Genomic DNA, 14809 nt, shown 5'->3' on the forward strand with positions numbered 1-14809 from the left:
TGTTCCCATGGTTAAATTTCACAACACTAAGAGCTAATCCAAGTACAAAAACAAACCACACAACTAACACAAAAATAACACACACCACACAAACAATCTGGTACCACTGCATCTACCTATGTAGACTCAATTTTGCTGGGTTCCCTACCCTGCACTGTCGGACTCAAGGTCTTGAAATGAATATCACTGACGGACTCAAGGTCTTAATATGAATAGCACTGACGGACTCAAGGTCTTAATATGAATATCACTGACGGACTCAAGGTCTTAATATGTAAATGAATATTTACCTTTTACTTTACCTGTAGAGCTCCCGGGTTTCGGCACCACCTACCGCACTCCCTGCCCGCAGAGAGACACGACACCTGGTTCTTTTCAGCTCTTTATTGCGCGCGTCTGCCGTGGTTTCTCTCTCGCTTCTTCTCCCTTCTTTTTGGGGAAGCTACACCTCACTATATGCCCCCAAGCGACCAATCATCATACAGAGCATGAGGGGAGAGCGTGGACAGATACAGGCAGCATATACAGGCATGCAGTGATCATGCAACGTCCATGAGGGGGCCTCAACCAATCACTGAAACTTCCTCAAGTGACATCAGTTGTTTGCGCACAAGCTAGCTACACTCAACCACACTGGCATCCTGCCAGGCGCCATCTTGGCCTTGCCACACCTATGGCCAGGGGTCCCGGGCACCCCGACAATCTTGAAGTGGAGGAATTTAAAAAGTTCATAGTTAAAATAATCTGCAAAGTACAAGACAACATAAGGAGGAAATTTGGAGAGAAAAATTCAGGAAATCAAAAATCACTTCAATAAGGTCATATAAATCCTGAAGGAGAATCAGTCAGAAGTTCTGATAATGAAGAAATCAATAAACCAAATTTCAATTCAATGGAAAGCATCCCCAGAGAATAAGAACACTAGAAAGACAGAGTTTCTGACAACAAAGACATAGTATATAATTATGAAAGTAAAGTTGACCAGGGAGAAAAGATGTTAAGAGAACACAAACAGAACTTACATGATATATGGGAAAACACAAAAGGAGCAAATTTATGATTTGTTGGGATAGATGAAGGCTCAGAGATACAAACCAAAGTAATTCACAATCTTTTCAATGAAATATTTTTGGATCATTTTCCAAAATTTAAGAACAAAATGTAAAAGCAAATATAGATGGCTTACAGGACAACACATATACAAAATTGAAACAGACCTACACCATGGGATATAATTATGAAAATGCCCAACATACAGAATAAGGACAAAATTTTAAAGGCTGCTATATTAAAAAATATGTTATGATTAGAGGGAATCCAAACCAGAACTCTTCTAATTTCCCAACACAGAATCTTAAAGCTGAGAACTTGGAATAATATATACCAACTTCTGAAAGAAAGTGGTTATAAAATAAGAATATTATATCTACCAAAAGTAATCTTCAGATTTGATAATGAAATAAAAAATTCCACTAACAACAATATATAAATGAATTCACTATATTACTAAACAAACTCAATAAAACATTTCATGAAGAAGAAGTGAAAAATGAAAGTAAAAACCAGTAAAATGAGGACCTCACTAGAAGAATATTCAATCAAAGGAGAAACTAATTAAATTAAAAACCAGAAGTTAATCAAAATGATAGGGAATAAAATTTATTTCTCAACAATCACTTTGAGTGTAAGTGGCCTAAACTCACAATCAAAAGACACAGATTGGAAGGTTGTATTAAAAAAAACCAACAATAGGATGTCTTCAAGAGACTCACTTCTTAGGCAGACATATAAAGACCAAAGATGATAAGATGGGAAAAAGTATATCAATCACATGGATGTTTTCAACAAGAAGGGGTTCCTATTCTCACATCAGATAAAGTGGACTTCAAAGTTAATCAGAAGGCACAGGAAATTCATTTTTATAATTCTTAAGAGAATCCTAGATCAATAACATTTAACAATTATTAATATGTATGCCCCAAACAGTGAAGCATTTAGGTACTTCAAATAAAACCTTATCAATTCCAAGAATCAAATAGACCACAACACAGTAATACATGGGGACTTTAGAATGCCTCTCTCATCACTTAATAGACTGATCAAACAAAAACTAAACAAAGAAGTTATGGAAATAAATAATGTAATTACTAACTTTGACTTAACCAATGTATATAGACTATTTCATCCATCAATGACTGAAAACACTTTCTTCTTTGCAGTACACAAATCCTTCACTAAATTAGACTCTACTTAAGGCCACAACAAAACACTTAGCCAACACAAAAGGAATAGAGGTAATACCTCCTTGCATTCTATCAGACCATACTTGAATGAAATTAGAAATCAATAATAAAATAAAAAATAGAATCTACTCTAACACCATGAGTCTAAAAATATACTGTTAAATGATCAATGGATAGTAGAATAAATCAGGGATAAAATTAAAAGAATACTTAGGGGTAAAGGAGAATCAAGACACAACTTATCAAACTTTCTGGGTCACTATGAAAGCACTGCTAAAAGGAATGTTCATTTCACTGAGCACATTCTGTAAAAGAATAGAAAGCCACCAAATAAACAACCTAGCATTTCATCTCAAAGCCCTATAAAGAGAAGAATAAATCAACACTAAAAGACATAGGAGACCGAAAATAATTGAAATCAGAGCCTAAATCAATGAAATTGAAACAAAAAATGAAAACAAAAATAGACTGTCAGGAACAGTAAATGAATTATGGTCTTTGAGATGTTTGAAGACACAGACAATATCTCTTGTGAACTCTCAGCTTGAAGGTGTCAATTCGAGATTTTCCAGTTGCTATGGTGATGCCCTGATCAAAGGGCGACTCTGTGCCAGCCACAGATTTTATAAGTTCTCAACCTTGGGTTTAAATGCCACCTGCCCAGGGACAGAAAATTATGGGCATGAGCTGATAGTCTTAGTCAGGTTATTCTTACTCATGATGTTGATTCTACTTGCTTTGAAGAAACTTTCTCACAATAAAGCCTTAAATTGTTTATACCTATATAATAAATGTGCTGAGCTTGTTCATGGTCATCTTCCCCCATCAGGTCTTGGCTGAACCAATAATTCCCAGATTTTTCTCTATTTGTGTGTTTGTCTATCTCTTCTCAATGCCCTCATAATACCTTCAGGAGACTTAAATAAATGAAGATGCAGGACAAGGCAATTGGTGCCCGAACAGGAACCCCAGACACTTGAGTTCTTTTCATTTGTCAGGCAAGTGGGGTGTTTTTAAAAAGATGCAGGTGGATAAAGAAAGGACAGGAGGGAGTTTCTATATAGTTTGGTGTAAAACATGGGACAATTAGGATCCAGAGAAAGGGATTCCCATGTTGCTGTGCTTATGCTTAAGTCTATGCTTAAATCAAAGAAGACACAGTTGTTACAGTTTTTAAAATTAGTTTTTGAAATGTGTGCCTGGTTCCTTAAAGAGGGAGCATTAAATATAGAGACATGGGGAATTTGTGCCCTGCTTAAAGTAATGCTTAAGGCTCAAGGAATAAAAAGGATAAAAGGTACTCTTCAGAGAAAACATAAATCAGAGCACCATGTCTTAAGAGAATGAAACCACAGGTTCCCTTACTTCTTAGCTTCTGCTATATCTCTATCTCTCTTAAGCTTGCATTTTAAATGTAAAATTGTGGATACCTGCAAGAAAGACTTACATAGAACTGGTTAAGACAAAAGAAATAAAGGTTGTCACTTTTAAGTTACAAGAAAGACTTCCAGATAAAAGGTTAAGTCAAAAGGAAAAAAAGTTTCACTTTTAAATTCAGACCTTGTGTGCTTTACTGTCTATCTTTTCCACTCTGTTTTCCCATCCAGTTTCCTCCCTAATCCTACAGCACCAGGAGAAAATAAAATGGAAAGAATCCAAATGTACAAGTTTTCCTCTTATTAAAAATTCTGAAGGTTTTGCCTGCTCCCACATTCTTTAAATATATGAACTGACTCTAATTCAAGTTAAAATTAAACTGAACTGATAAAGACATTTCATATTGTCTTTTACTAAAGTATTGCAGACATGTAATTTTTCTTATGAACTTCTGGTTTTTAAGGTTCTGGTTTTTGAGTCCATAATTTTATGGTGAATTCACATTTTATCTTGCACACTTAATGTATTTTCCTAATCTGTTTTATCTTATCTAGCTAAAGAGGATTTTACACTCTGTCTTTATTCAGAGGTCAATTTTTTAGGGATGCTGAAATAGCCATTAATGACAAATACTGGCCAGCTATCTATATGTTTATTTTTAGGGTCCATCATGGCTGTGAGATCTCACACCTGGCATTTCCAACTGTATAAACCTGGCCTATATTTAAATTATAATGTAAAAGTCTGATTTGCTCTGTTGGAATTTCTAATTACTTAAATCTAATACAGTCTTTAATAAACATCTGTAACATTGCACCCTACCCCTGGAACTCCAATAAGAAAAATACAAAATCTTTGTTTTTTTCCTCTGTTTTATGTTTGTGTGCACACCTGTGTATTGTATTGTTGTGTCTAATATGTGTTTGTGTTCACATATTATGTACATAGTAACAAAATTGATATGGAAATGAGAGTTCATAAAATAAACTTAAATAAGAAATGGTTCTAATTTTTTTTTAGTTTACATGACTTTAAAAAATAAGTTCAGTTTAAATTGGGTAAAAAGAGAAAAATATACATGTCTTTAAAATTAATAATTTACTAGTTTTTCTAGCTAGTCAAATACTTTCTCACAATAAATCCTTTGAATGCTTGTATCTATATATAAACATGCTGAGCTTGCTCATGGTCATCTTCCCCTATTAGGAGTTGACTTAGCGATCAGGTCCAGCTTTTTTTCTATTGGTGTGTCTGTCAGAAACAACTTTGAAAATCTGCACAAATAAAATAGGAAGCCATGATGACATTGACAAATTTCTAGAGATACATGAAAAAACCGAATTGCAACAGGAGGACATAGAAAATTTACACACATCAATTTCAAGCAATGAAATGGAAGATGTCATCAAAGCCTAACAAATAAAAGTCCAGGACCAGGATAGTGAGCTGAGTTTTACAAGACCTTCAAAGAAGAAATTACACCAATCCTATTCAAATTATTCCATGAAATAGAAAAGGAGGTGTTATGGTTTAGACGTGGTGTCCCCCAAATTCTCACTTGTGAGACAATGCAAGATTTGGAGGAGAATGATTGTGTTATAACCTTAACCTGATCAGTGAATTAAACTCTGATGGGTCAACTGAGTCATACCTGGTGGCATACCTGGGGTCTTCCTGGTGGAAGTAGTTCACAGGAGGCATAGCTATGGGGGTATATATTTTGTATCTGATGAGTGGAGAGCTCACTCTGCTTCCTGATATCATGTGAGCCAATTCCCTTTGTCACACTTTTCTGCCATAGTGTTCAGTCTCACCTGGAACCCTGTAAGGAATGCAGTCTGCTGTCTATGGATGAGACCTCTGAAACTACTTGCCCCCAAATAAAATCTTCCTCCTCAACAGTTGTAGTGGTTGGGTACTTTTGCTCACAGCAGTGAAAAGCTGAGGAAAACAGGAGGGATCCCTTCCAAACTCATTCCAAGGATCTAGTATCACCCTCATAGCGAAATCAAACACAGACACATCATGAAAATGTAACTTCAGACCAATATCCCTGGGGAATGTGACTGAAAAATTCTTAATGATAAGCTGAAAAATCACATATAAACACATATTTGAAAGATAGTTCAATCTGCTCAAGTGGGGTTCATTCCAGGGATGCAAGGTTAGTTCAACATATGGAAAACAATAAATGTAATTCATCACATCAATAGACTTAAAGACAAGAATCACATGGTTATCTCAATAGATGCAGAAAAAGTATTTGATGAAATAAAGCACACCTTCAAGTTCAAAACAGTAGAAAAACTAGGGATAGTAGAAACATACCTCAATATTTTAAAAGCTATATATGCTAGACCCAAGGACCACATCATTATGAATGGAGTAAATAAAAAGCATTCCCTCAAAAATTGGAAGAAAACAGAGATGCTGTCTTTCATCAATTCTATTCAACATTGTCCTAGAAACCCTAGGCACAGCAATTAGACAAATGATGGTAATTAAAGGGATAGGAATAGGAAAAGAAGAACTCAAATTATCCCTGTTGACTAATGACATGATTCTAAATATTTAGAAGATCCAAAATGTTCCAACAAAATCTTGATTCATAAACCAATTCAGCAAAGTAGCAGGATATGGAATTAACACCCGTATATCAATTGTGTTCCTATAGAACAATGATGAAGCAGCTGAAAGAGAAATTAGGAAAACTATCCTATTCAGGATCACCTCAAAAAATAATAAAATTCTTGAGAATCAATCTAAAAAAACATGTAAAATACATCTACTGTGAAAACTAGAGAACATTAACAAAATAAATTGAAAAAGACCTTGAACAATGGAAAGACCTCCTGTGTTCTTGAATAGGCAGAATTAATTTTGAAAAATGACCATACTACCAAACCCTCCACAGATTTGATGAAATTCCCATTAAGGTTCCCATGATGTTCTTCATATAAAGTAATGCAGAAGGCAACACAATGCCAGAACTTAAATTATACCATGTAACTTTAGTAATAAAAACAGCATGGTAGTGGCACAAAAATAGAATTGAACACAAATGGAACAGAATAGAAGAAATGGAGACATAGCCACATAAATACAGCTATCTCATACTAGACAAAGGTGCTGTAAACATACTTTGAAAGATAGCCTCTCCAACAAATGGTGCTGGAAAAACTGTAAATCCATATGTAGTAGATTGAAACTGAACCCTTATATCTGACACTGCACAAAACTCAACTGAAAGTGAAATATGGACCTTGGCATTAGACCAGAGACCCTGTGCTTAATAGAAAAAAAGAATAGGATCAACTTTCCATATGTCGGCTCAGGAACAGACTTCTTCAATTAGAATTCTAAAGCACATGAAATAATATCAAGAATCAACAAAAGTGATGGCATCAAACTAAGAAGATTCCTCATAGCAAAGGAACAATCAGGAACATGAATAGAGAACCTATGGAATAGAAAAAAGTCTTTACCGCCTGCACCTCAGATAAAACATTCATCTCCAGGATATACAAAACACAAAAAAATTAACAACAAAATAAGAAATAGCCCAATTAATAAAGGAGCAAAGGAACTAAACAGGCACTTCAAAGAAGAAAGAATATGAATGCTCAAAAATATTTAAAAATATTCAACATCTCTAGCAATTAGAGATATGCAAAAAAAAAAAAAAAAAACAACAATACTGAGATTCCATCTCGCTGCAGTCAGAATGGCAATTATCAAGAATGCAGTCAACAATAAATGTCGGCAAAGATGTGGGGGAAAAGTGTCACTCATACGTTGCTGGTGGGACTGAAAATTGGTGCAACCATTTTAAAAAACAGTATGGAAATTCCTTAGAAAACTTGGAATGGAACCAACATTTGACCCAGCTCTCCCACTCCTTGTTTTATACCAAAGGAATTAATATCAATATGCTGTAGTGACATGGCCACATCAATGTTTATAGCAGTTGCATTCATAATAGCCAAGCTATGGAACCAAACCAGGTGCCCATAATAGATGAATGGATAAAGAAAATGTGGTATACATACAAAATGGAATATTACTGATCCATAAAGAAATATGGAATCATTGCATTTGCCAGTAAACAAATAGAGCTGGAGAATATCATGCTAATTAAATAAGCCAGTCTCCCAAAAAACAAAGACCAAATGTTCTCTCTGATACATGATGGTTAACCCATAATAGGGGAGGGTATGTTGGGGAAGTATAGAATTTTATTGTATTAGACTGGGGAGAAGGAAGGGAAAGGAGGTGTGAGGGGAATAGGAAAGACAGTAGAATGAATTGGACTTAACTTTTCTCTGCTCATCTATGAATACACAGTCTAGTTTTACATCATGTACACCCACAAGAATGGGATCAAAATTGGAATGGGTTTCATTTCATGTATGTCTAATATGTCAAAATGCACCCTCCTGTCATGTATATCTAAAAACAACAAATAAATAAACAAATTTTAAAAAAGCCAAATAGCCAATATATAATGGATCATAGAAAACATTTTCACTCCACAGGAGAAATGGGGGCATAGAAATAAGGGACTGAACCAAACAAGACTGAAATCCAGCTGGGCAAATAAGTCCTGTAGCTCCAAGTCCAGACTTTGGGACACATGATATTGTGATGTTCTCTCCAATGGGCTCCTGTGACTCCACCTGTGTGGTCTTTGTGGTTTCAAGTCACGGTCTTTCTCTTTGTTTGTTTCTGCTCAATTATTGAAGTTTTCCTTGGCTAATATCCCATGTTACTGGCATTTCTTAATTTGGAATGTCTCCTGCAGTCTTCTTTCCCTTCTCACACCTTCATGTATCATCTTACTAGGGACAGCCTGTAGGAACTTGACCTCTGCAATTTGCCTGGCCTCCCAGGCTTTTCTTCTAAATATGGGTGGAGGCCTCCATGACCCCTAACTCCAGCATCTTGAACTCCTGTGGAACCAGCACCACATAGTTAATGGAAGTTCTACCATCAGGACTGCTAGTAACATGACTACTGCAGCCTCCGAGTGCCTGGCAGGTGAGCATGGCAAAAAAAAAAAAAATCTTTCTAGGTCCCCATGTGAAAATGGGGTGGCCCCAGGTTTAATTCTAAAATAAATTTTTACTGTGGCATCCTCAAGTCTACAAAGGGTGTGGTCTTTCCACTTTCCCAGCTGTAATAAAACTATCTTTCCTATTTTTTTCCAGGTAATGTACTTAGTAACATTCCTTTAGTGGCTACAATATCAATGACAATGAAAACTTTCTAAGCACCAGTTTTACTCACACTTTTTGGGCCATTCTGAAGTTTTTCCAGTCTTTCTGCTCTGCTTTGGACTCCTGATTATCACAGTAAACTTGGTTAAAAGTCATCACCAATTGAATGCTGTGCTGCCTTATAATTTCCTCCACCAGATTAATTAGACCAATGCATTTAAATTTAACCTCACAGAAAATCTCATAACAGGGGCACCTTCTTAATCTAAATGTAACGTGAATGACCTCTAATCTAGTTTCCAATAGAGTCCTCCTGCTCCTCCAAATCTTCATGAGCCCAGTCTTTAGTGTCTACTGTCCTATCCACATTCTCGTCTTTTAAGCTCCCACAAGAATCACCCATATATCTTTGCTTACAATAGTCTAAGACTTTTTCAACTTCTATTTCTAAACCATTTAAACATTATTCCCCCCAGAATCAGATTAAACTGCTTCTGAACCACATGACCATGTTAGTCAGAGCAACAACCCCACTTCTTGGTTCATATGTCTGTTTTAGTCTGCCTTTTGTCACAGTCACCCAATGTCCTGACAACAACAATTAAAGAAGGAAAACTTTACTTGGCTTACAGTTTCTGAATTCTCAGTTCATGGATGCCCACCTTCATAGTCCTTGGTCTTGGGATAGGCAGAAATTATGACAGAAAGGTGTGGAGGAGGAAAGAAGATCAGATCATGGAAATTAACAAGTAGAGTGATCTTCACTTTCTGGAGACAAACTATAAACCCCCATGGCATGCCCCCAGTGATACCTCTTCCCACCACTTCCCACCTGCATAAAATTGTGCACTTTATGTATTCCTACCCACTCATGTTGATTATTAACCTGTTGGATGATGTAAGAGACAAATGCTCTTTAATGTCTGACCTAGATCATGTTCTTTTTTTTTTTTCCTGTTGTTGGTGCTGATGTTATATGCTGACCTCATCATTCCTATATAGGAGGTCATTAGTTTTAAAGATATCAAAGTAGACACTGGACACTAATCTTAAGTCTGTACATGTGTTGCTAATGACATGACTCCCTAACTGTCTAGTCACACAGAAAAGCAGATGTGGAGCTTCAGAATGGTGGACAAGCAAAGTAAAGGCTTAGGAGGGTGAGAGTGCATACTGGCAAGCACAATATACAGCTGCATGGGGCACACATTACAGGCACTGCAGCCTTGAGGCACAGCATGCCAGCACTTAGGCAAGCCAGCAACAGTGATCTGTCATTGCTCTGTGGGCAGGCCTGTGCATGGTATCGATGCCTACTGCCAAAGCCCACTCCACATGGCACTGCAGATCTCAACTCCCACTTTCTGATCTTCCACAGATCTGCCAAAGAAAATGGAAATGGTACAGACTTGAACAAAATTTGGGGACTCAAGAATTGACCAATAAGGTTAGCACATTTCTGAACCCTAATTAGCATAAGGTTGAAATAATAGCAGTGAAACCAATTTCTATATGCAGCCCCACACTAGAACAGTTGGATGGTTAGAGAAAGCCTGTTGTTGGTTCTCCTCTTGTACTGCAAGAGTTCCATTATTGTTATTCCATAAACCCTACTGATACACTCACTCACCCTGGTCTGTGGAATTCATTCTATGATTTCATGAAATAAGAACTCAGGAAGAAGAAGAAATTGATGGTGAGTTGCTGGGATCTGGGCTGCAGCTTTGGAGGGCACAGTCCACCATTAAGAGCTGCAACACTTCTTGGTTACAGAGGACTGCACCTCAATAGAACTTACCTTCCTGCATAAACAGAAATACTTCAGTCTCACTCACAAGCAGAAGCAGAGAATAAAATTTCATCTCAAAATCCTGGTTTCAACTTTAACTATTGAACATGGGACCACATTACAAGAGTGAGTAAAATGGATAACAGAACTACTGCTTTTTATTCTGGGGTTGTACATTCTATTACAAAATCTCTATAAAAGTTACTGGACATCTGTTGGTCAGTTCAAAGCAGAGAGAGCAGCAGCCGGTCTAAAAGCATAAGTGACAGGCTTATGGAAGAGGCATGCCCAATCCCCTTTATCCCTGACAAAGAAATGGAGGCCAAGCTCTGCTTCAGTTTCTCTCTGTGAAACTCAAAAGAGGTCAACAGATCAGTTTATGTCTGCTTCTTTCTTGCACTTTTGGACTGGCTTGACCTAATGGTGGTGGGTGCTCTCACCCACTGTTTCTTGGATCCTGAGACAAAGACTTAGTATAATTTGAGGTCTTGAGGAAAAAGGCAACCCACTAATGCCCAAAGATTGAGTCCCAAACTACATTTTTCTCTACTCTATGTCTCACACATGCATCACAAAAACCATGGAGGTCTTGAGGTCTTCTTTTCTTTTCAAAAACCACGGAGGTCTTGAGGTCTTCTTTTCTTTTCTTTTTTCTTTTTTCTTTTTTTGCTTTAGTATATTGGAAGTCTTCCTAATATAAACTATGAGAAAGCAATTCCAAATAAATGGAAGAGATGCCAAGAGATTCAAGATTAATTTTATCCACTATTAGCATGTAAAACTGAGGGAAAGATCAGTGAATCGTGCTCATAGAATTCTGCCCCCATGGGAGAAGGAAAGGTCAATCCAAAACCACTGATGGAAAGATGAGGAAAGAGGGACCCTCAGAGCATGGGCTTCTGGCTAGAATTTGTTCCTTGCTCACTATGTCAAATTTTTCTCCCAGTCCCCTCAGCTGATTCTCTAGGTTAAAATGGTGATCATGTTTGCTGTAGTAGAGAAAGGAAGTGACAGGCTGAACCCAGTGGCAGTGTTGAAAAGCTTCCTGAATCAAAATTGTCCCAGGTTTCTCCAGGGAAGATTAACAGAGGGAAAGAAGGTTCTGGCACCAAGAGAGGGCTTAGCATAGGGCTCTGGAAAGTTCAGAGTAACTGGATGCCCAGGTGGTGGGACACACCTGGATAGCAAAGAACTCCTATGGCCATGAAAGTCTGCAGTGCACATACAAGGGACAGCAGTCCAAACCCCATCATGAAGCAGATGGAGCCATATGGGGAATGACAAAGGGACTTGCTCTAACCTGTCTCTCATGTGGGACTGACCCAGCCCCATTAAGTCCTTGGTGGGCAGCCTGGAAGAGTGGTGGTCAAGGTAGTCAAGTGTTGGACAGACACCATGGCAGACAGACAACATCTGGTTTCTGAGGTGAGCTGGTATCTCCATCCCTCAAAGTCTTTGGACCTGCACGAAACTGAAGGAAGTCTTGCTGGCTGAGAACTTTAGAAAGCTCCCACTAGTGAGACTGGGCAGGGATGGCAAGGTGGGGACTGCCTTGAGAAAGCAGCTGCAGAAATAGATTTCCAGAGACTTCAGAGATGATGCCTGGTCTGATAGGAATCATGATTCAATCCTCTGACTTGGGGCTAGACTTGGGGCTAATTTTCCAAAGTAGATAGTTCCATCCTGGCCTCTCTAGGCAGGGTTGGTCTGGGAAGACAGAAAACAGCCCTTCCCAAGACTCATGGGGATGAAAAGTAGCCAAGAAAAACTAGATTTGGGCTCCCAGAATATAATGAGAAAAACAGAGTGCTGTAAAGGATTCTAGGTGCAGGGTGAGTTGATGGCACCTTCTATTCATGATTCTGATCCTGACATTGACTTGGAGGCAGAGGTGGCCCTCCCCTGATCTTCCAAAGCCCCTAAGGAGATAAAGGAACCAGTTGAAGGATGGGCCTTCAGGCACCCAAGGGCATGTGTGTGATGGCCACCCCTATGGAACTCAGCAGAGACCACAAAGTTCTAGCCTCAGTTTGTTCTCAGAGCAACAAGCATGGCATGGGGTTTGGGGGCTTCAGTCTTGGAGACAAGAGCAGGGTTGCAGGTCTGTCTTCATGGCCTGGAAATATTTGAGATCCCCCAGCTGGGCCATCCAGATCACCATTCTGGAATTACCAGCTCTCTCCTCTCTCATCAGTGAACAGGAGAGTGGGTAGGAGGGGAGCTTTACCCAGCAGGAGACACCATCTCCTCTCTGTGGGACATACAGCCCCTCTCCTTGGCAGGACCCCCAGAGCCACACAAGCATGTCTAGATCTCCACGTCCACAGGGTGAATGTTACCTACTTTGTGCTCTCTGACCCACAGCTCTCTGTCTTTGGCCAGGTCCAATTTTTGAAGCAGTTGGTCCACAAGCTCAACCATGCTTTGGTTGAACATGTCCATTTCATGCCACAGCCGTGTGTACTGGCACAAATGTTGCTGGATCATCTCCACCCTCTCCACTTCCAGTCACTCCAGCTCCAAAGTGGTAGTCACCATCTTTTCAAACCACTTGGACTGGGCCTGGTTGTAGAGGTTCACACAGCACGTGAAGTCATCACCAGCCTGTGTGGACTTTCTCCATGCCTTCTTGATGTCCTTCTCCATCTTGTTGCTCAGCTTGATCTCCAGCTGCTGGGTCTTCATCTCCAGGACTGTCTGCCACTCTGTGAGGACTTTCCGGGTCTTCTCCACTAATGCATAGTGGCTGGCGTGTTGCTTGTGGAGGTCAGCGATACGGTGGTCACACTTTTTCATGTCTTTCTTGAAGTTCTCACGAAAGTTTATTAGGGGCTTCTCTATCTCGCTGTGAAGATTGGCGGAGAACTTGAGATAAACTTCTGCTTCATTTGCCAGGCTCTTCTTCACCTGAGCCCATGCTTCTCCCAGGGGGCCTTCCTCCTTGCAGCCAAGGAGTTCTGAGAGAGCTTAGCCAAGTTCTTTGCATATTCTTCTTCAATCTTTATCCTCTCTGTGATGAATTCAGAATTTCTTTCTGCATTTGTTTGCCCTTCAGTTGCTTTTGGAGCAGCAGTTTGAACCCTACCATGGTGCCATTGCCTTTAGGGTCTTTCTTTTTCTTTTTCTTTTTCTTTTTCTTTTTTCTTTGAGGGTCTTTCTTATCAGCCCAGAAGTAGCCACAGTAGCTCCACTCAGTTGGCTGCAGCAGCTGCTGTTCAGGCATTGTTTCTGGGTGAGGGAACGTCACACAGTTTATCATCTTCTCTGTGGGGTCACCTTTATTTTCAAAATTATATATTTTGTCTTCATTGCCTGAAGTTCTGTCTTCCAAGTGGTCTCCTCTGTTGGTGCTACTTTCCATTGAATTTTTATTTTGGTTTATTGATTCCTTCATTTCAAAGATTTCTTCTCAGAATCTTTATCTCTTTCTTTAGGTTATCTTCCTTCTCCTGAAACAACTCTGATTTCACTCTTTATATCCTCCTTAAAGTCATGAAGCAGTTTTACTAAGTAAATTCTGAACTCTTTCTCTGACATTTCTTCTACTGTTTTGTCAATGGAGTTTATAATCGGAGCATCCTGGTTTGTTTGGAGTGCTTTATTCCCTTTTTTTTTTTTTTTTTTCATTTTGTTTGTGTGTCTTCCCATCTAGCCATGGGGATCTAATGTACTACAGTTTCTACCCTGTAGATTTATAGTGTCCCTGAAGGTTTCCAGTACCTCACAAATCTGGGTTTCAGTTTCTGTAGGCTCCACCATGCCACAGTCCCAAGATGGCTCCTGGATTGCAGACCAGGTCTTCTTTTCTTTTACCTCTCTGAACCTCAACTGATTCATTAGTGTAATGTAATATAAAGTTACTTCCCTGCCCTTTACTTTGCAGTCATTTTTCCCGCCTCCCAACTTCTTATTGCTCCCCCACCCTTTCCTCTGTAGTCATTTCCCTGCTTCCCAACTATTTATCAGTCTGTGAACATCTTAGCTAGCTATTGGTTCATCAGTCAGCTTTCAAGTATCCTTCTCTGTTATTGGTCCCCTGTTAGCCTGGCAGACCTCAACTGCTTAAGGATAGCTTCCCTGCCATCTTTTCTCATGCTTTCTCTCTCCTATTCACTTTCTTTCTCTCTCCTCCTCGCTTTTCACACTTTCTCTTGCACGCGCCCTCTCTCTTTTCCTCTCATTCT

General features: G+C 38.9%; 1 pseudogene; it reads right to left on the bottom strand.

The window, feature by feature from the left end:
• Positions 1-12932: 12932 nt before the first annotated feature.
• On the bottom strand, positions 12933-13884 carry LOC124976338 (growth arrest-specific protein 7-like; annotated as a pseudogene).
• Positions 13885-14809: the final 925 nt, after the last annotated feature.

This window comes from Sciurus carolinensis, chromosome 2, assembly GCF_902686445.1.
Source record: "Sciurus carolinensis chromosome 2, mSciCar1.2, whole genome shotgun sequence".
Taxonomy (NCBI): Eukaryota; Metazoa; Chordata; class Mammalia; order Rodentia; family Sciuridae; genus Sciurus; species Sciurus carolinensis.